At 40.4% G+C, this 21,283-nt stretch overlaps 1 long non-coding RNA gene across 1 annotated transcript in view; it reads left to right on the top strand.

Moving 5' to 3' along the window:
- Window positions 1-21,283, top strand: part of LOC130563590 (uncharacterized) — a 64,112-nt gene that overhangs the window by 1,969 nt on the left and 40,860 nt on the right. The window contains exon 2 of the long non-coding RNA XR_008964138.1: window positions 10,065-10,142. This is a non-coding gene — a long non-coding RNA (uncharacterized LOC130563590). The remainder of the gene's footprint in view (window positions 1-10,064; window positions 10,143-21,283) is intronic.

Below are 21,283 nucleotides of genomic sequence, written 5' to 3' on the forward strand. Positions count from 1 at the left end.
GGCAGGGGGTCTATTGACGGCTGACAGGTGCAGCAGCGGAAGGCGTCAGGAGTTCGGGCAATCGAAACCAGAACTGCAGTCTAGTAGAACTGTCTCTGGCCCCAGGGTTACCCTTCGCCCCCCTTCGGGGGGTCAAAATTGAAAGCAAGTTCAAGACCCCTTTCCTGCCCTATTTTGCTGTGCACAAGGTCTGCTGTGTGTTTTGTGATTCAGTGCGGGAAGTTGACACAATGAAAACATGAAGACTTGTTTAAGCATTTGGTTTAACGATAGTGAAAGCCGAAAACATATTGCTAATGTGTACATTCAATTCTATTTCTTTTCACATCATTTAAATGGAAAGTTCACCCAAAAATATCTTTTGTTTACCCTTACGCCACACAAAACTTTATATGACTCTTTCTTCTGTGCAACACACAAAAATATATTTTAATAAATGTCTCAGTGGTTTTGTGTGCCCCATTGAAGTCTAACTGGATCCAGTGTTGTAGAGACACCAACGTTCTTGAAAATACCATCTTTTGTGTTCTACAGAAGAAAGTCATACAGGTTTGAAGGCAAGTCATTTTTTAGGGGAACTATCCCTTTAAAAACTCAAACACAGTCTTAAAGGAAGTGTCCAGTTCAGGTTTAATGTACTGGGAAGCATGTACCACTGCAATTACATTTTATTCATTTGTTTATTTTGCATAGCCAGTCCAGCCTAAACAGCTTAATCTTCGTTACAACCGTTACAAATCCTGCTGTCTTAGTGTGAGAGCCAGCCTGAAAAGCTTTCTCTCAACGCTATGGTTTTATTTAGCATTCCTCAGAGGTTTATGGGCAGGTGTTTGAAATTAAGAGCAGGATATTTATTGGAAACTTTCTGAAGGCACAAAACTTTTTTGCTTACCTCTCAATTAGATGCACAACTCAACTCGCACACACAGACACAGGAACACGCATACAACCCTCACGCAGGCACATTACAGAACAACTGAGCAAGCAGATAAAATGCAAACCACCGTTGTTGCTCCCACACTCTTGCCATTAGCTCAGGTCAGTGTGTTCTGTAGGTGGAGAGCAGGAAAGTATTTTTGACCTGTAATTACTTGGGCTTAGCTGTACCATTGGTACTTTGCACAAATCAAGGTGCGTCGCTGAAGCTCTCCAGCCCTGTGCCAGGTTCTGATTGCAAGCTGGTGGGCCGGGGTGTCAAGTGGCTGGCCGAGAAACGTGAAATCCCAGATAAAACCCAAAGCCCTTAAGAGCCATGAAGTCCTCGTAATGAGGAAAGTGATGGGGTTTGGGTGTGCTGAGCACACAGTCAGATGAAGTATGTCTTTGAGAGTGTGCGTGTGTGTGTGTGTGATCAAGAGAGCGTCTCCTTGACATTTGTCCTCCCTAATCCAGGATTTATAGAGCGCACACAAAATTTAACAAGGTTAAATCAGTAGGCAGGTTAGCAAAGCATAACGGAAGCAGAGCTTGACAAAAATTAGTTTGCAGCAGATAACCGAATTGTTTCTCTTGGCTTGAATAAAAATATTTATATATTTAACAAGTACAAAAGTACAAGCGAGGCTTCTGAAGTGATATAATTCACTTGTCTTTATTCTCTCTTTGGGTTGTAAGACCACTGCACTAATGACCGTATTTTGGAGAGCCTAATAAGTCAAAAATGCATCTGCCCTGGAAAAGCCGAATGATGCCAGATATTAATGGAGCCGGGCCCTGAATGATTCCCGGGTTGGCGTGGCAGTTAAACGCATTCCAGGTTTTGTGGAGAGGCCATTATTTCTGCTCCTTAATCACCACCTCTGCTTTTATTACCCCCAAAGCCTTACTGTGTGGCTCGGGGAAACCACATGTGGGCACAGGCCAGGAAATGTCGAGCAGACAAGAAAACGTCTTCCTTTCCCCTTAAAAGTAATGGCCTTGGCCAAACACCAAAGGCAGTCTGTTTCTAGCCAACATTTTGCTATCTATAACCATTTATGAGATGGATGTTGTAAGGAAGGAATTGTTAGGCTTACGGTTCTGCGAATGCTTTTTTGTGGGAGAATTGTCATGCTTAATAGTGTTAATAGTGTTTTTTTTTTTCTGAATTCCAGTTGCATTTTGTAATGATAACGTTACTTGGGTTGTGCTCGGAAGGCTAAGGTGAATTCTGAGACTAGTTAAAAGCATCTGTTTTGAATTTTTCTAATTTAAGACATTTTTATTGCAAATTATATTATCAACATAGCAATTCGAATAAAAACTTGACCATTAACAATGGTCATAAATGGTAGAATATTTTGTATGCCCCTTTGCTTTAATGACATCATACGCTTGTGCTATGGAAAACCTACAGTCATGTTTATCCCAGCGTTTAAGAATGCTAGAACATCTTGTGTGATTTAATAAAACCAATAAAATGAAATAATAAAAAAACGACTTTTTCTGCGAATATGTTTGCATAGTTAATGTTACAAATTAAATTATTAGATTAGCGACCTAGAAACAGTAGGGAATCTTTCATTTATGTCTCCTAAAATTTAAAAACAATTAACAGGTTTAATTAGATTTTGAATCCCATTTTATTAATGTAATCTCAGTCATTTGGAGCCCACCCTTAATAATGTCATACTTTAGGTCAGCTTGTTATGTGGCAATCAACAAGACGATTTGGAGTGAATAACAATATGAAAAAATATTTGAAATTTCATTTACAAATACTTTAAAGATTAATTAATATTAGAAAAGTTTGTTTGTGGCTCTTCAACATCAGAGCATTTACAGTAGGGACCCAAAATGTTGACTCGCTCAGGGTGCATCACATGTCTACATGGAGAATCGTGTTCCACTGCTAGAAAAATTATATTTACAGTGAGATTTCTTAAAATCATTGCTCAGAGTAATGTGAAGTTGAGTCATGTTTCCACAATGCGAAAGATCCTCCCGTGCCGCACATCATCACGGCTCAGACCATATCCGCAAGGGAAGAGCAGTGCTTCAGTTGTGGAATAATGAGGGGGGGGGTCTCATCCCTGACACGGTTCATCCATCAACTCCCTCCAAAGTCTTCTCCTTTAGGGACAACAGAGTGGGGAGGTACAGATGATGAAGAGGACTAATTAAGCTGCCATGATGTTTTGTTTTATTAAGGGCTCTGTTTGAGATTTTCAATAAATCTTATTAGCATTGGAGCTGCTCAGAGACGTCTCGCAGAAGGTGTGAAGTCAGTCTGCTGTTTACACTGAGGCTAACAGCTGCACACTTGCGAAGGCAGTTAAAAAATACGCTGCGCTGGTTTTGCTGTCGACACGGCGTCAGTTGATGCCATAATTCATGCGTGTCATCCACGAGATGTTTGTGTGGGTTTGCAAGTGTTTTTGGGGGAGTAGGTGAGTGTTTTAAGCTCCTCCTGTTTGCCCACTGCCTGATGGCCCCCTGCAGAGAGCAACAGCAATTATCACCTTGGAGGAATGTGGGAGCCTTGTGTTAAATTCCCTTTGACCCCTTAGTAGAGCAGGTCAGGAGGTGGTGATCCCCCCAGGGAGCAGCAGGCAGCGTGAGGTGGGGTGGGGGGGTGCCATGGATAGGTGCCTTTGGGGGTTTTTCTCATGGTCAGAGAAAACTTGAGTCTGACTTTGCTTTACTACAGGCCAAGGAAGTTGGTGCGCCAATGCTGAGAGGAGTTTTATGGTGTGTTTGCAATGCAAATGGCTGCTTTGCTGGCTTAATTTGATTTGGCTGGTCTCACACCTTGAGCAACGGCACTTAAAGGTTTGTTGGTCTTCTGGAAGATCAACAAATAAAAAATCGGCTGCATTTTGTCTGCCTGTTGATCGCTTAAAGAAACACCTGAAAATGTCAGTGAACAGTCTCATTCCCTCTAAAAATATTGTTATCTGTCATTAAATAATAGGATACAATCAATAAATGAACGTGCAATGCTTTTTTGCTTATGTTTGTAAATGAATAGAATAAAAAATTATTGGCTCTATGAATTTTACTACTTTTTTGTTTCTTGAGTTAAAGCATTTACTAAAAAATATTTTTATGGCCTGTGTTATACTTCAATGGTATATTTCATGTTACTTTTTTATTTTTCAAAGCTTGATAGCCTCATTCACTTTCATTATATAATAAGAAATGGTGGTGCAGGGAAAAGTGGCAGATATATTCTTTAAAAATGGCTATTTTGTGTTTAAAAGTAAAAAATAGAATAATAGAAAAAAATATAATCTTAGAGTTTGATCAAATTTCACATTGTATTTACAGAACCCTATAGCATGTAGACTATACCATAACAGCAGATATAACCGATAGAGATGTTATGATGTTTGTTTGTGTCAAGCTGTGTTGCATTTATAAATCATACCTTAACAAGTAAGGCATTCCACATCGTAAATACCACACTTTGGTTTGAAGGGCTTTGAGCTTTAGGTGTGTTAATGCATTTTAAGAAAGTTTGAATTATACTCTAACACTGTAGATTTGTTTTGTCAGCATATTTATCTACTTACCATTGACACTGAGAGGGATGTTCCCCCCACAATATCCATATTCGAGATCGATCAACATCTAACAGTTTTTTCAACGACAGAATCCTCAACTTTTACATTTGGACTGTCCTAATCTTGAAAACACAGTCACATCCTTGATCCCTTATTCCTTGTATAGTTATAAAGACATCAGCGATTTAGGAAGGCATCTCTCTGATGTCTGTCTCAGGATTTACCTCAAACATTTGGCAGGATAAACAGAATTTTTAAAAAAATATTTAAATATTGACCTTGTTTTATTCTTCGGCACAAAGGTGGTGTGGGGTTTGACTTTGATGGAATTTAGATTCTGCACCACTCACGAGTGGCTGTCTAAAGGGAGCAGCCGTTTCCTATTGTTGAAGAAGCACATCATTTGCAATCACTGTTAGATGTTGAAAGCTTACTTTCTTTTTAAGTTACCTTTTGACTGTGACTCACTCCTCTTGCCTGCACAAGACATATCAAGTGTGTCAGAGTTGTGAGAGAGGTAAGAGACCGTATTGATCTGCTATATTGATGGAATCTATTCTCAAGTCTCTTAGTCAAAACAGATTTTCTTTTTCTCCGATTTTCCTTTTTCTGTGGAGTTGCGCTGTGATTCAACGCAACTGGTTCTTCGCTGTTTTACTCCAGTTTATTAACTCTCGGTTCAGACTGCAAGGGCTGTGGCTGCCTAAACTTGACCAAACCCCTGTGACCCTCCGGGCCATCAACTGGTTTCTGTCCTCACCAATTTGTGTTAAACTGTACCATCATTAACTCCAATGTGAAACCATCCATCCTTAAATACAAACCCTCACACATTGTGACAGAGCGGAGTGGCCCCGCAGGTTCATTACATTACCATGTTCTCCAAAACGAACCTCTTGGAGATATTAGGGGCACAGACAGTCCCAATCCATCTACAACCATGTCCCTTAGGAGCCTGTGTCCATGATTTATTTAATGTTATAGTCTTAAACTGACACACGCACACACAAGATCTTATGTACACTCCTCATCCAGCCTGCGAAAGGTTTAGCCGTGCAGTATGGATGGGATCCTCCAGAGCTCTGCTGCTTATAGGGTTCGGCCTGGTGGGACTTGAACTTCAGTGTTGCCATAGAAACGTAATCCTCTTCTGAATGCCCTACCCCACTTGTTCACAGCTGTGTGCACACTTCTTTAATGACTGCGTTTGACATTTAATTTTCTCAAACTCCCTATATTTTTTAATTATAGAAATTCACTTTAGATTTAAATATTTTTTATACATTTTGTTTTATCTATACTTTAGCTTTGTTTTATACTTAACCTTTTAATTTAGTTTTGTATTATTAGTCTGCGTAGTCTATAAAGTTGGCCATATATTTAGAACTGTGTGTGACAGATGAAATCTTGAATCTTGGTTAGTTACAGTTTTACTTTTCTGACAAGCAAAAAAACGATTATGAATAGATTTAGATTTTTTTCTATTTTACTTTTATACAGTCCAAGCAATGTTATTGCAATGAGTGTTTTTCAAGGTCACAGTGATGAAAAAAAGGAAATGACAAAGAAAATTACAGTAGAGGTGCTCACAGAAAGAAATGAGAATTCATTGGTATAGTCCGTTTCAGAGACTTTAGTCTTTTAGCTGTCCACTGAGACTTCTTCAAGTAACCATGTGTATGCTTCTTCTATTTCATGAAAGTGTCTGTATAAGATTATATGACAAATATGACACAACCTGGCACTCTCTCTTATACACACACACACACACACACGCACATTCATAATACAAACCTCTGGGAAAATACAGTGTGGAGGGAGAGCAAGCGAGAGTGAATGAATTTAGAGTGAAGATGAATGTCACACACATGCCCACGTTCAGTGTGTGAGACAGATTCACATGAGAAGGAAGAGATTCCCCTCATCTATTCTTAGCCCTGTGTAGCGCTTCTCTGGTCTGCTGCCTCGGCACAAAAACAACACACCATACAGCCATTCTCTGTGATTCTCTTAAAAGAAACCTTCAGCAAATTTGGATTCAATGGGACATTTCCATTGTGTGTGCTGGAGAGAGTGCAGACAGGCTGTGCCCTCTTTGAACCAGATAAACCCCAAAATAACTTAAAGAAGAGGACATGACAGTGGGTTTGAAAGTGTGAGCACATAGTGAAGAAAGAAATCCTAGCTTTGGTTTTTGATTTCCTCAAAATGTATTTTTTAATCTGTGTGCCAACAGTTCAAGTTCATGTTGAGGTGTGTCTAAAACAATTTGTTTTAAGGTGCAGTATGTAATTTATATAGCAAATAAAATTGCAATGCTCATCCATTTCTGAGATTCTCCATAAGAGTTTGTTTACATCCTCCACAGCATTTATTTTTTCTATAAAGCAATCCTGTACATTATTGCCTTTTTATTACGGTGCATTTTGTTGGACAGTAATTTATATCATTCATTTTCATTCATTTATATACGGTTTCAAAGCAACAACATAAACAAATGTTACTGCGTATGCACACTTTTGTGGCCCAAACTTAACTTCCAGTACACATCCGCAAAGAATAGAGTACCTGCAGATTATTTCTGATAACCAGCAAAAGAAATAACAAGTAAATTACATTAGCTAGTAGTGTTGTCACGGTACCAAAATTTCAGTAGTCTGTACCAATAACAGTAAAAATCCACGGTTCTCTGTACCAATTTCGGTACCAAAGCAAAACACCAGTACATGCTAATTGAAACACAATTTTATTAATAAAGCTCATTGTTAATATAAATGTATAGAAAGCAATGCCATTTTGTATACATGAAGTATAAGTTAATTGTTGCTGAAACTGTTGTGTGCTCACTGGGGTCTTTCATGCTGATGAACATCCTCCTCAGTCTGCTGCTGTAGAAGACAAATAGAATAAACTTCAGTAAGTCAACTGACTGAACAAACATGCATACAAGATTACTTTCATTAAGGTAACTGTATATTAAAATAATAAATGCAACAGATATATTTTTCTTTAGTTTAAATGTGGCTTTAAACCTAATAGAGTTATCTATCCAAGACATACACATTGCTAGTCATACAGTTAGAATGCTTGTTTTCTAGCACATAGATTTCAGATAGGCCTATATAAAATAGGTACTGTAAACCCCATCCAGTCCTCCCATTTATTTTACCCCATTACAGTTATAAAAGCATTAAATGGTTAAATAATATGGTGCGATTTTAGTCTCATTAATTATTCACGCGTAAAACAAGATACACACATGCGTAAACAGTTTCACACATGCGTAAACAGTTTCACATTTCACATGTATCTTGTTTTAGGCGTGAATAATTAATGAGACTAAAATCGCTCCATAAAATAAGGACACTTGACTGGATTAGCATTGGCGCTAACAAATTAACACGCAAACAGGGACGTTTAATTTCATGTAACCTTTAACTTAAGATATGATACAAAATTCATAATGCAAACACAACAGAATTTGAAACTTACCGCTTGAATTGTTACTTAAATCCGGATGTTTCCTCCGTTCACCACAAAACTCTGTTCGTTTTTTTCGTGATATGACTTTAATCTGAAGTATTTCTGCGCGCATCTCTTGTGGATCGGAGCCGCGCTTATCCGCTCATCACGTTTTATTGTGTCTATGAAAAGTTTCCGACTGACAACCTGTCAGACAGAGGATCAGTACCCGGTTGACCCGGGACGGCGGTGGTACCGGGTCTTATGAAAATTAGGTACCGACAACTTTTTTATTTTTAGGTACCGACTTGGACCCGAAGTACCGGTACTTTTGACAACACTATTAGCTAGCAAGTTAAATGTATGTCTAGCCACTAGCCAGTATTATTTTAGGTTACCAGTAGAAGAACACTTACTTGGCTAAACTTAAATTCAACTGAACCCATTCAACCAACTGTTTATTTAAAAAATATATAAACAAAAAAAATACAACTAATTGTTTATTTACATACAATTATTACACAAAATATTAATATTAAATAATATTTATAAAATCGTTATACTACTAGCCACTAGCCAGACCGATCAACAAACACGGACCGGAAGTTAACTTTGGGCCAGGCGCATGCTTCCGATGAAATGTCTTGTCTATATAATGAAATGTCTATATAAATGAAAATTGCAATAGCTTACAGTTGTGTTATGAATTGGAAAATAAAGACCATGGCATTTCTTTCAGTGCTTGCAAAATGTTAGTAAGAAAATTGAGTCTGTCCTTAACTCCAAAAATGTTTCTTCATCAATTTGATTTCTCCCAAACATCTGTATGTAATATGATGAGGAATTACCCAGTTATAATTAATATTTAGGCAAGGTAAAAATTCACAAAATATAGTTTTTATTTGTGCCGAAACTCTGATTAACCAAACAGACTTTCTAACAACATTCCACAGATGTGACGGGCCAAACGTGACACTGATCCAGAGATCATGTTCATTAGGGCAAAGGAAAACAAACATATGTCCAGGAAGAAAGAGATAAGAATATGTCCAAGTGAAAGACCTTGGGAGTGTCTTGGCCCCTGTCTAAAACTGTTAGGGGCCCTGGCTTTGAGGGCATCTTGTCTCCGGGGGCCGGTTGGGTAATTATCAGCGAGGGTGCACGTGTGGGAGTGTGTGAATGGTGCTGGGCGTCTATAACCCACTGTTTGCATTCTCGCTGCACCCCATCGGTCGTCTGCCCTGAACTGAGCGGGGTGGCCTGAAAGTGAACCAGTCCCCCCTTTTCCCATCTCATCCCTTCTCTTCCTCAGCTTCTCCCCCAGGAGTGGAGGAGGATGTAAAGGCCTATCTTCAACATGTTTGATGGGGGCCCGTTTGGACAAAGCCCTCTTTCCTGTTCGTCCATGTGTAAAATGATGGCGTAGTAGGAGGAGGGAGACAATTAGTGGGTTCTGCTAATCACCTAGGCAACACTCATTTAATTGACATGTGAAATTTTGTTTAATCTAACATGTCGATAGGCAATATGACAAAGGCCTGGAAGCCAAGGACTAGACAGCTTATTATTGGAGAAGAGTCTTTGTAAGGTTGGGTGTGCGGAGCTACATTGGGTGGGGGTTGATGTGCGGATTAAATGCCATTATCCTCACAATGCTTTTGGACAAATAGCGATGCACACTCTCACTTAGATGTTTTTATGTTTGTTGGTGTGTGCTGTTTTATTACTTTTGTGATGATGGCTTTGCAGGTTTACGGAGACGCGCGGTTCAATGAAACTTGAGAGTTTGGGCTAAATGAGAGGCCACTTTTGTATTTGCAGAAATCGATAAGCTATTGAAGGTCCAAACAGTGCTTTACCTCACACTGCTGAATTGATGGAAGAGAGATTTGCAAGCACAGGCTTGTACAGTTTGACACCTCTACATTTTTAAACATTCAATGAAACTCTGGAGCTTTGAAAATCATCTTTCCTCATCATAATGCTTGTTTCACAAATGTCTCACAGAAATGGTCCTTCAGTTTTATAAGCACCGCAACCTCTAAAATAAAAAGGCAAACCAATACAGTTGGCTTTGGCTTAACTGCTCTAACGTTCTATTTCTCATTTGTTTTGCAGTGGGCTCATGGTTTCTGTGGATGGGAATACGTGGGACTGATGGACTAATGGATTTAAAGAGTTAATACGGGAGCCCAGGTAAGCCTAACCAGTGTGACCCTGTTTATTTTCTTGCCTAGACAGGTAGCTTGTCAGCATGATTTTGTGTGAAATTTTTTACATGATCATTATATTGTGCAGTTTACAGTTACACTATATTGTTAGTTTATAATTCCTTTAGTAAAGTCGACATGAAACAGAAATTGCAATGGCATTTTGGTCCAAATCATGACGGATATCTGAGTATAACAGTGTCGTGAATGGGGAAACAATTGATTAGATTGTTTTGGAATTTGGAAGCCTGGCCATTGGACAGTTGGCATAGTCCCGCTCTCAGGCCGAGACATACATTATTCAGAAAAGAAATGTTGTTTAAAGGGGCAAGATTCTCATTTTGTTTCTTGAGATTATGAGGTCACATGGATAAATAAACAATGACCCACACAAATAAATCATTCAAAATAAACACTATAATATTACATGAAAAAAAAAAAAGAATGGTCAATTTTAATTTCATGGTGACTTTAATAGTTTTCAATAGTGACATTCAATATGATCCAGATCATATTGATTGTTGCCACTGTATTTGTTTTAGAGATTTCTGTTTAATTTTGCCAGACAGTTTGGCCACTTGCCCATGATCGGCTTTTAATGTGAGTATTAAGGGTTATAGATGTCTAAGAAGGGGTTTTGTAAATGGCGAGAGTAGCATGTCTAGTGTAGCAGAGGTTTTGGTTTTGTGCTTGTGAGAAAGAAGGGAATCTGAGTAAGTTGCATAAATGACTTTGATAAAAATCAAGTTTTCATATTTTCACTTCAAGCTCAGCTAATAATAAACAAAAAGGAAAGTCTCTACCTCTCCATGTCATTGCCAAATGAATCTCGAGTAGACAGTGTTTTAAATATTAACGGCATCTTTGATTTTCTTGGGAATTGATTCGCTGGGCTCATACGTCGGCTTTGTGGTTTTCTACAATAGAATCTCGACTGCTGTTGATCTCAGTGTTATTTTCCTACGGTCTGGTTTACTTTCCACATGTAATGTAGCCATATTGGTATCACTGAGCCACTTTTCTCTCTATATTGTCTAAAATACTAGGTTGAGCCGTATTGACGACTTCCCGTTAAATTGGTTGTTCATGGCTCCTTGCTTTGTGCTGTAGGAGAAGACAACAGCATCAATGAGCAGGTCTACCTCAATTTCCTATCAGTCCCTCACTATTGTGACAATAATAACACGGGCTCTTTATGCAGTAGCTATTACTGCTTCGAGCAGCAGGAGATCTTGCCAAGACCGAGACGACGAGGAGGGGGTTTACATCACCGCATCGCCACGGCGTCCCCTCCTTTCCTCTCTCTCGAAGAGGGCCGCTCCTGCTTTGCCACTTTGCCCTGACAACTGACTGCTTAAACGAGTGCACAAAAATAGGTGCCTTGCTGGTCTCCATGACAGACCGCACATAATCAGTATTGAGGTATGTAATTACAGCTGTCAGGCCCATCCGCTGTAATTGATGCAAGTGCAAGCAGTGATCGCTGCCAGGGCGGCTTGTAACGGCACACACGGCCTTTCACCGCTGCATGAGAGAAAAGAGGCAAACATTACCTGTGTGATGGTGCACGTTAACCTGGGCCGACCGTCTTGGCGACTCTTGTTTTTTTTCCGACATTAATTTTTGTCAGCGGAGGTTTGTCTCCTGGCTTCGGGTTCTCAGGCGGAGTTTGATGTAGTCGGGCACATTCACAGATGGTAAAGGGGGGTGGTGGAGTGTGATGAAAATGCTGTCAAAGCCACAGACGCTTAAGTGTCTCCAAGGCGAGGTGGTCTGTCTGCGGGGTGTCTGTGCTTGGCTTATCGCTGTTGGCTTTTTAAGTGTTTCAATTCCTGGCATCCAGTAGAACACACGGCACACCATTTAACTTCATTGGGAAAAAAGGAAAATCATTAAATCAAGATTTCTTATGCTGCTTCATACGTGTGGGGTGGTGGTGGTGTCAAGGTGTGTAGAGCAGAAATATAGTGGCTTGAGCATCTAGAAAGCAGGCTCGGGTAAACATGCCTGATGTGTCCTCTAGAGAACATATAAAGACAGTCTGACTGCAAAGCTGGTGTGTCAGGTGCTCACCCTTCTCCTGGCTGCTATAATATTGATCAGAGGCAGGTGTGCCTCATCCTTTTAGTTCTATTGAGGATTGCTGGTGGAAACCATCACAAGAGAACATGTATTGATTTGGATTGGGAAGGTAAATTTGGGGTTAGTCTAACAGAGGCTTTGTTGAATTTTTGTGTTGGTTATGCCTTTATTGGTGTAATTTGATTTCTTTTAAGCAACTATCACTAAAACGTAATTTGCTTGAGGTTGCGTTTTTAGCATTTTTGATTGCAATATTTGCCCTTTCTGGGTCATCCTAAATGCTAACTAGTCTTTTTAATAATAATATTCAGAAAAAAATCTTCTAAGCTCTAATGAATTGTTGCGTCAGATTCCAGTGCAATCTCAATGGTTTTTAATAGCTCTTAATAAGTTTAATTAAATGGAAATGAATCACATCCACAACCCGTATCTCAGTTACTGAATAAGTTAAATCCTGTTGCCTGTGGTTATTACAGAGATATTTGTGGTGAAGTAGTAAGATGGCTGAGCCTCTTCACCCCAACAGGCGCAGGCCATTAGCATTTCATTAGACATCTTCAACAATTTCTCTCTAAAGAACCCAGATTTGGCCACAGCTGTGTATTTTTTTTATATAACAGGTTGTGTCATAAAATGTCTATATTATTCTTACTTGTAAATGTAGCTTTGTATACAGTTTATGGGTGTCTGTTAAGGGAACAGTTTAATTGTTCCGATTTGTAATTCGCTTTGAATAAAAGCTTCGCCTTATGAATAAAAAAGCATATGTTATGATGTATATTTTTGTAACTTTCTTTATTTCAACAAATTTAATGAATGAAAATGGACTGCATTTAAAGCTGCTGACTTGGTTTGTCATGCGTTTTTGTTTTTCAGTTCTTCACGTGTGAAACCTTGAATTTAAACTTTTTTAGTCCTTATGCGACTTCACTTGAAGTATTATTTTCTTGACAGACAGGGAAAGCCATCGATTGACCCAGCATGCTAACCTCTTTCACTGTCTGGACCTCAATAAACTCTAGATAGCATTGGTGGAGGATTCATTGTCCACTAATATGTTTATGTAGTCTGTCAACACCTTGCCTTACAGGAAGCATTGACCCTCAATTAGATTAGCGCAGACTAAATATATCCACACACGTAGAATCCGCAATAGAGGTGCCATTTCGCACAAGTCTGGCCCTGTACCCACAGCCCAGCTCAGTAAAACTGTTCTCTGGTCTGGTCTCCTTGCAGCAGACAATGGGAACACAAGGTGAAGTGTGAAAGATTGAAGTGGGTGAAGCTAATCATTGGGTAATTACGGCTGCCAAAAGGGAGCCATTAGTTAAGGGCCATCCAGCAAGCACAGTCTCTGTCACTTCACGTCAGGAGCCAAAGCGAAATTGTTGACAATCGTCGAATAGTCCTCCGGTCCTACGATTGGACCAGGCGATTCGGAGTTTCATTGCGGCTCATTTGCAGCGGTTTGGTTCGCTGCCTTGACAAATCATACCCCGATGTTATTAAACATGTCGAAACATTGTTTGACAATTTTCCTGCTCGCTGTAATTGGTGCGCCGTGTGAATCGACTACATCAATATATTTATGAGCTGAGAAACTTTGCACTATCAAATCAAGGCTGTGTCTAATGAAATTTTCATTGCTGTAAATTCAGAGATGCTTGACGACTTTATGAGAAAGTTTATGGGGTTTTATTTTCATAAACAGCTCGGCAGATGCTGGCTAGAGAGCGAGAGAGCAGCTGTGCCGGTTTGTATTCTTATGGAAATGACAAGGCCAGCTGTTGTTCTGTACTTACTGTAGTTTAGTGCTTGTAAATTTTGAAGAGGAAGTGTTCGTCTTTTGTAACGGGGCTGTAGAGGATAAAAAAAGACGTCCTGGACGTGTACTTCACACTTTAGTGTTAATGCAGCGTTTTAGACCGTTGCTACGGGCTGCCTCCACGACACGCACAATAAGATGCTACTTTGAAAAGCTGATAAATAACAATGGTTTCTTAAAGTGTGTTCTAGATCTATGACAGGAAGAAGATGAAGCACAAGTAACAATCTGTTCTGACAGCAGGTTATCTGCATCATTAAAGTGCACAGACAGTGTGTGTTTGTTGCACGCATGATGAAAAGGAATTTGTGTGTGTGTTTATTGGAGTCTATGTCCATATCTGATTGCACATCAGCCAGAAGAGGACAGTATAAACCCCAGATTGAGCCTGTTAGGTGCTTCTGTCAGAAAAAGATTCACCTAAAATACCTCTAACTACAATCACACTCTCAACTGAAATCCTCCTCCGCCTCATTCCCTCCGGATGAGAATCTATATACTCTAAGATGGATGGAAAAGAGAACCGGGGTGGGTGTGTATATAAGTGGGCGTTTAGTGTCAGTGGGCGGGCTCGCACGTGCATGTTTGCTCTACGAGTCGTCTAAGCGTGTCGTCGTTTGATGTTTGTGTAACAGCGTGAGCTATACGGCATAAACACATATGCCTGCATACATTTCCCTGCATGTTCTGTTACTACACCAAAGAGCAGCTTTATTTCCCCACCCGGCATGTGCGCCTGGAGATGCCAGTCTGTCTGAGATCAGACTCTTTCTGACACCACCGTGCGTGCCAGTCAATTCAAGACCAGACTCGGTCTGACTCGTCCGCAAGTGCCAGTCTATGTTAGATCGTAGTCTCGCTGTCGGTCTCGCCATGTGGCACAGGAGTGACTCTTCAGCTCTTTAGTGGGTCTTGGCTGTCATTGCCGGCTCATTGAGGAGCAATGGGCATGGCTCCAGTTCGTGAACTGCTAAATGAGGGCTTGGCCAGGCGAACAAACGCAGATGGGCAGAGCACCGTGCTTGTGGCGCTTTGGATGGGACGCCGGTGGGGCGGATGATCTCCTGCCTCCTCTACGCCCATGTCTTTGTCTCCTTTGCTAATTGAGTGACCCGAGTGACCCTGGAAGAACATGTCATCAGAGAGGGGTCGGGGCCCTGGTGTCATGTGACATGGAGCCTGTGACCTGTGTTTGGCGGATGTGAAGAGAAGGGCCAATGTCACAGATCTCAACCGAAGGCGACAGTCTCTTAATCTAGCGACACATGATTGAGCTGTGATCTGTGTGGTTTTATGTCGTTTCAATTAATGTACTTAATGTAGCTATTAGATTATTAATGATCATCTTAAACTATAATTTACCTTATTACTTAGTAAGTTTATTTATTTTATTTAGCCTTGTTGTGCAAGCTCTCTGGAGCTTGTGCAGAGGCAGCAGCTTTTGCAAGAGGGGAACTGGAATCCCCTGGTTGGGCCTGGGTTCTCCTGAGGTTTTTTTTCTCGATTAGAGTTTTGGGTTCCTCGCCACTGTTTGCATACTGTTTTTTGCACTATTTGCCTGGCCGGGGGGGGCTGCTTTAGAATTTTAAAGTTTTACTTAATTAATATTGCATATAGGAATTTATAGTCTGTTATATTTGACCTGTGCTTCTCTCGCCTTTATCTTAAATGTGTGCTCTCACTGAGGGTGTGTGTGTGTGCGTGCACGTCCGTGTGTGTGTGTGTCTATGTGTGTTAGTACGTGTGCATATTGTGTGTGTGGAGTGTTTTGTATGTGGGTATGACTGTCTTCAGTGTTTTCGACTTTTTCTTGTTTTTGCAGGTACAACTTTAATTGTTTTGCTTATAGTCAATATGTCTCATGTACAGCTGCTTTGTAACAATGAAAATTGTAAAAAGCGCTATATAAATAAAGTTGAGTTAACTAGTTGTGATTCGTTTCGAAATGACGCAAGCTAATATTTAAACCAGCCTGTATACCTATGTTAACCTTTGAGGAACTCATTTTTTTGGGTCAAAATCGAGTCAGCTCAAAAGAGTGATTCTTGTATTCCACAACAGACGGAGTAAAATGTGCCTTTTTGTTTTTCACGTGCATTGTTTGCAAAAACACCCAGCTCTGTTTTATTGATTGCGGTCCAACAATAGCCCTTTTTATTCACGCAGGACGTTCATGCTATGTTGCCTAGTGACATAATAACATCCATCAGGAAGTCAAATGTCAATCCTTTCTTGCTCTGACATTTAGTTTTGGGTGCGTATGGAGTCATTGTTCAGCAGTTGATTCGGCTGGTGTTGGAATGGCATTGAAACGCTTTTTTTTCCCCTCTGTCTTTCAAAATGACCAGTTGAGTGCTCCGGTCATCATGAAGGACAGGAGAGAACTCTGAATAAATCCATCAACGTCTTCAATGAAATCTAAAAAAGCCATAACATATACTCTTCAACCTGTAGTAAAAATCTCTAGTATTACAGTATTGCAAAGAAGGCCTGTGCAAAATATCCCAATCCCGCCCTGTATCTTTGAATGAGTTTGTTATGCACTGTATTGTGCAATAGGGACGACTGACATCACTCGAATTGCGTTACTGTCAGGCCCAGTGTGAAAACTGACAGGTCTATTTACCCCTTTCTATTCAATCAAGCATGTTTCTTAATGTTTGTAGGGCTTTTGTCTTCATGTTCAGTTGCAACAAAATCTTTGTGATGATGAAGTCAAGTTTCCTGTCCATTCTCCACTTTGAGCGAACTGAGGGCTTTTTTGGTTTCGTAGAAATAGGCCTGCTGTGATAGGATTTGAAGAAATGCATTGTGCGTTGGAACGATAGTGCTCTGTATATCAAACCACCTTCTCTGTACTGATGCTACTCTATATGTTAAGTGAACACATGATCTTTGCCCTGGAACAAATAGAAGTTAAAAAGGTTTTTGTTCTTGTACTTTCAATACACCCACAAATATGATATCTGAACCCTGCTGATGTATTAGTTTTGTCTTGTTCTGAAGGTTTCCTTATTCCTCCGCACTACCGTCGGATTGATTGATCTCGGTTCTTATCAGGCCCTCGGCTGAGACGCTCCAAACTAGTTTTTGTGGTATCTGTGAAAAGGTTCCCCTTAATCAGTTTTATTTGCTCTGCTACCTCAAAACCATTTGTCCACACAGCCCCTGTCCCCCGCTGGCCCTCTCCTCCCAAACACAGAGAGTGGAGGTGCAAGACACAGACTGTTAAAAAAAAGCCATCTGGTCAGAGGAAGAGGTGAGGGGGGGGGCTGAGGGTGGAGGGCGTCATGCTGGGCAATCAAAATGACAGACAGCAGTGAAAAGTGTTTTGTGGGCTCCCACATATATGTGAAGTAGGATGACTTGCGAGCTTTCACAGCTCCCTTTGGTCTTCAGGTAAACAGTGACTTAGCTGTGGTGTCTCTCTCTCTTTTTGACTCTCTGACTCTCTCTCGCCCCATCTCGATACTCAAACCCTTTGGAGCCATCCATATTCTGTTTTTTTGAATGTGACCGCATTTTGCACAAATCCGAAAGTAGGCGAAATGATTGTATCCTCCAGTAAACGTAAATTGGGGGATGCTAAAATTCAAGATCGGAGGCATGAATCGCTCACAATTGAATTCCTCTCTTTCTTCAGATATTATAATCTCTTGTTCTTATGCATTCATTTTCACCATCCCCCCACAGTGGCCCCCTTTCCTTTCCTCCTTCCAAAAAAAACCCCCTAAATGTGTGGAGGCTTCATTTTTCACTCTCCCCAAGCGGCTCTGTTGTCAGAGAGGAACCCTTAGGAAGTCTTTATTTCTGCCAGGCAGGGCCTCTCGCGTTCCTCCGGCTTCTCTGGCCGTTCTCATGGCTGTCCCCCCACCTGCTGGGACCCTGATCCCAGGCCGAGCTGCGCTTCAGCGGGGGACAATTACTATCCCGCTCTTCCTTTGATCATCTGACCACATGGAAGCACAACAGCTGACCACATGTTTCAACAGACAAGAAGGAGAAAAGGGGTGAAGAAAGAAGAGCGGAGAGAAAAGCCTTTCACTCGCTCGCTCACACACACACACACACACACAAACACACACAACACAGTAAGAAAAAGGCTAATTTCAGGAGCAGTTGTAGTGCTTGTATAATTCTCATGATCTTTGCTGCGTGGTAAACGGCTGGCCTTTTATTGTCTCGATTATGTCTTTGGATCGGAGGAGAGGGCTTATTACAGATATGGGACGGCCTGATGTAAAGTTTATTTTTGAATTCGCCCCGTTTCATTTGCAGAAGCTTGCGCGGAGTGCTAGAGAAGTAATTTGAGGCTGAGCTTGTAAAAGCGAGTGCTAATTCTTCTGACATTGTCAGCCAAATTGTCTCTGAGCCAGCTGGGCCTCTGCGTAAATGCTCGCTGTGGTCAATATTGAAAAAGGTTCCACGCAAAGTCAAAGCCACAGCTCAGCTTCTGGTCTACCAACACCTTTCCAAATGTAGCTCTGGAATGGCAGAAAGCCGTATTAATGTAACTGGAATGAGTGTGTGGTATTTACATCTCTTTAAAAAGGCTTTGAATTGTAAAGTACTTTTCAAGAACGTTTTGAGATAAAGCTGGTGAATGTTTGGACAAGTTCAAATTTGACTAGAAGTAGATTAAGAACATGCCAGCACACAGAACAAAGTTGGAATTCAGTTTGCACATGAAATATCAGATACCAAACCAATACAGTTTGAGACGGTGAATGAGGGTGTGAGCTCAACTTGCTTTTCTTACTGACAATGAGTCGGTTATTTGCCTGTTACTCATCATATATTATTTCGTTTTTTTTTTGTTAATGTAATTTGTGTTTGTGTATGTTTCAAGTAGCTCTGTCTGTGCACATCTGTGTATCGGTGTCGGTGAATCAGTGTATTTTCGTTTGCGTGCCCACTGAAGCAGACCTGTGAGGGGCCGGGATGTGTTCGAGGGGCCGGGGTGAGGCAGTCAGGCCTAGGGGAGCTGTTTGTTTTGGCCTGTTTGGTGGGGATGGCCTCCTTGAGTGTCCCTATTGTGCGGCAGATCACTTTACCACATTAAGGGTGCATGAAAAGAAGCTCTTCACTGGCACTTGGGCCCTGGCTGGAATAACAGGCAGTGTTTTGACTGGCTGCCACCTTCTATTCTGACCGCTCTGCCGCCCAGCAGACGGCTCCTGCCTCAAAGAAGACTGCGAGGGGAGATGTACGAGAATAAGACAGATAATCACAAAACAAACGTTTAATTTGGGTTTTCTCACATTCAGATAGTGTCATTAATTCTTTCATAATTTATTTACAGATTTCATTTTCAGTTCATATTCATTGCGGGTTATTGGTTAAAATGGTGATTCTTTCATTCGATTTTTTTTACTTCCATGATTTGAAAGTTGCGAAGAATTTTGGTTTTATACACTTTGCTAGCATCTACTCCCTTGCTATGAGGAGCTGCTTCACAATCATCATGTTTTTGTCTTAACCCGTTACAGACCCTTTGTGCATTTTACCTACTTCGTAATCATTTTATCCGGCAGTTAAAAATAATTAACAAGTCATGCTCTTTTGTCGTCCGCCATTATGAGTCCTCCGTCTAGCAATGAAAGGCTTTACCATAAGCACAGTCACATAATAGTGTCAAAATCTATTTTAAAGTGCAGTAATTCAAGGGTTTACAAGGCTCCATAAAACCTCAACATGCCCCAGTAATGAGAAGCATGAATGGAAACTTGGAGAGTTCTTTGCGGCCCCTGTAAAGGCGGGAGACCAAATGCAGGACACACGGCACAAAGCTCAGGGGCTGTAACAAAGAAAGTCAGGACAGACAGAGCCGTCGCTGAGTGGAGAATTGAACACGTTGCAAATATCGGACAGAATTAGCTGCACCTAGACCTAAAACCGGATTGATATTTGCTGAGGGTAACCATTGGTAGAGATTCACCTGACACCTATGTGTTTATTTTTACATTTATATGATAAAATAATTTGTGTGGACAAGTGCTGTTAAATCCCAACTTCATGGCAATTCTGTTTAACAAAGTGGATAATTCATATGAATTCATATTTGTGCATTTTAATGCAATCTGCTCTTGCCTGAGTGATGTTATGTTTAGGGTTAAGGGGCTTCATTCTGGCTTTCCTCTTTTGTATGATTCACATTGTACAAATTTATACGAAGTAGTCAGGCAGCCCTCATAACTCTTCATTTCACATCCGCAATCGTGAACAGACTCACAGACGAGACAGTGCCACATGTGCGTGTGACATGGACTTCAGGTTATTCATTGTCATTGGTTTCCATATGAAGTACATGTCTGTTTTTGAGACCTTAGAACCTCTCTGCATCTGTATAAATTCATCACAAGCTCTCTGTGTCTAGTATTTCAGTCTTCTTATTGATTTTACACTTGCTAGTGATCTCATAACTCCACATGTGGTCAGGGAAAGGTTAAAAAACAAACTGTTATATAACAGGAGCATCAGACTGTATGCACCTTTCTACTTTTCCCAGGACCCCTACAAGAATGGGTCAAATGCCAAGGTGCACAGTTATGCTTTCATGAAACGGTCTTCTGTGATTTAAACTCAACCAAATCTATTAGACACTCTCAAAGTTGGCATTTACACAGTCAGTGTGTTGCTTTTTAAAAAATAAATGGAGGTGATTGTTGAAATGAGCAGGTAGACGCAAACTGAAGTTCCGGTCTCCAGAATGTGCCATTAAAGTCTTCAGAGCAGATGCCATGAGGCATAATTGTGTGTGGTAGATCAGGAGGCTAATATTCACACTGAAGGGATTATCAATTAAACCAGTACAGATTATAATAGATAATTAAAGATTGTTTTCAGAGGCATAAGCAGTCTAATATTACTGAGTTAATACTTTTTTTAATTATCTAGGTATAGTGGATTTTATTTACTATGATGATATGGCATTATTAACCTTTCAGAATCTCTAGACACATCTAAAAGAAGCCAGATAGCTCCTGTAAATCACTAAAGAGAAATCTTTTTCGAAATGTTATTACAGGAATATTTAATGTTGTTTTTGGAGATCATAAATATTTCATTTTTTAAAGCATCTTGGCAGCAAGTAGTGTTTTTTTGGCCGTTTTCTCCCCACCACAGTCAGTGTTGTTAATGGCAAGATTAATTGAAATGGATCCAAAGTATATTACTAAAGAAAACAGTACAATGTGAAATATGTGTTCCCTATTGGAAAT

The sequence above is a fragment of the Triplophysa rosa genome, linkage group LG13, assembly GCF_024868665.1.
Source record: "Triplophysa rosa linkage group LG13, Trosa_1v2, whole genome shotgun sequence".
Taxonomy (NCBI): Eukaryota; Metazoa; Chordata; class Actinopteri; order Cypriniformes; family Nemacheilidae; genus Triplophysa; species Triplophysa rosa.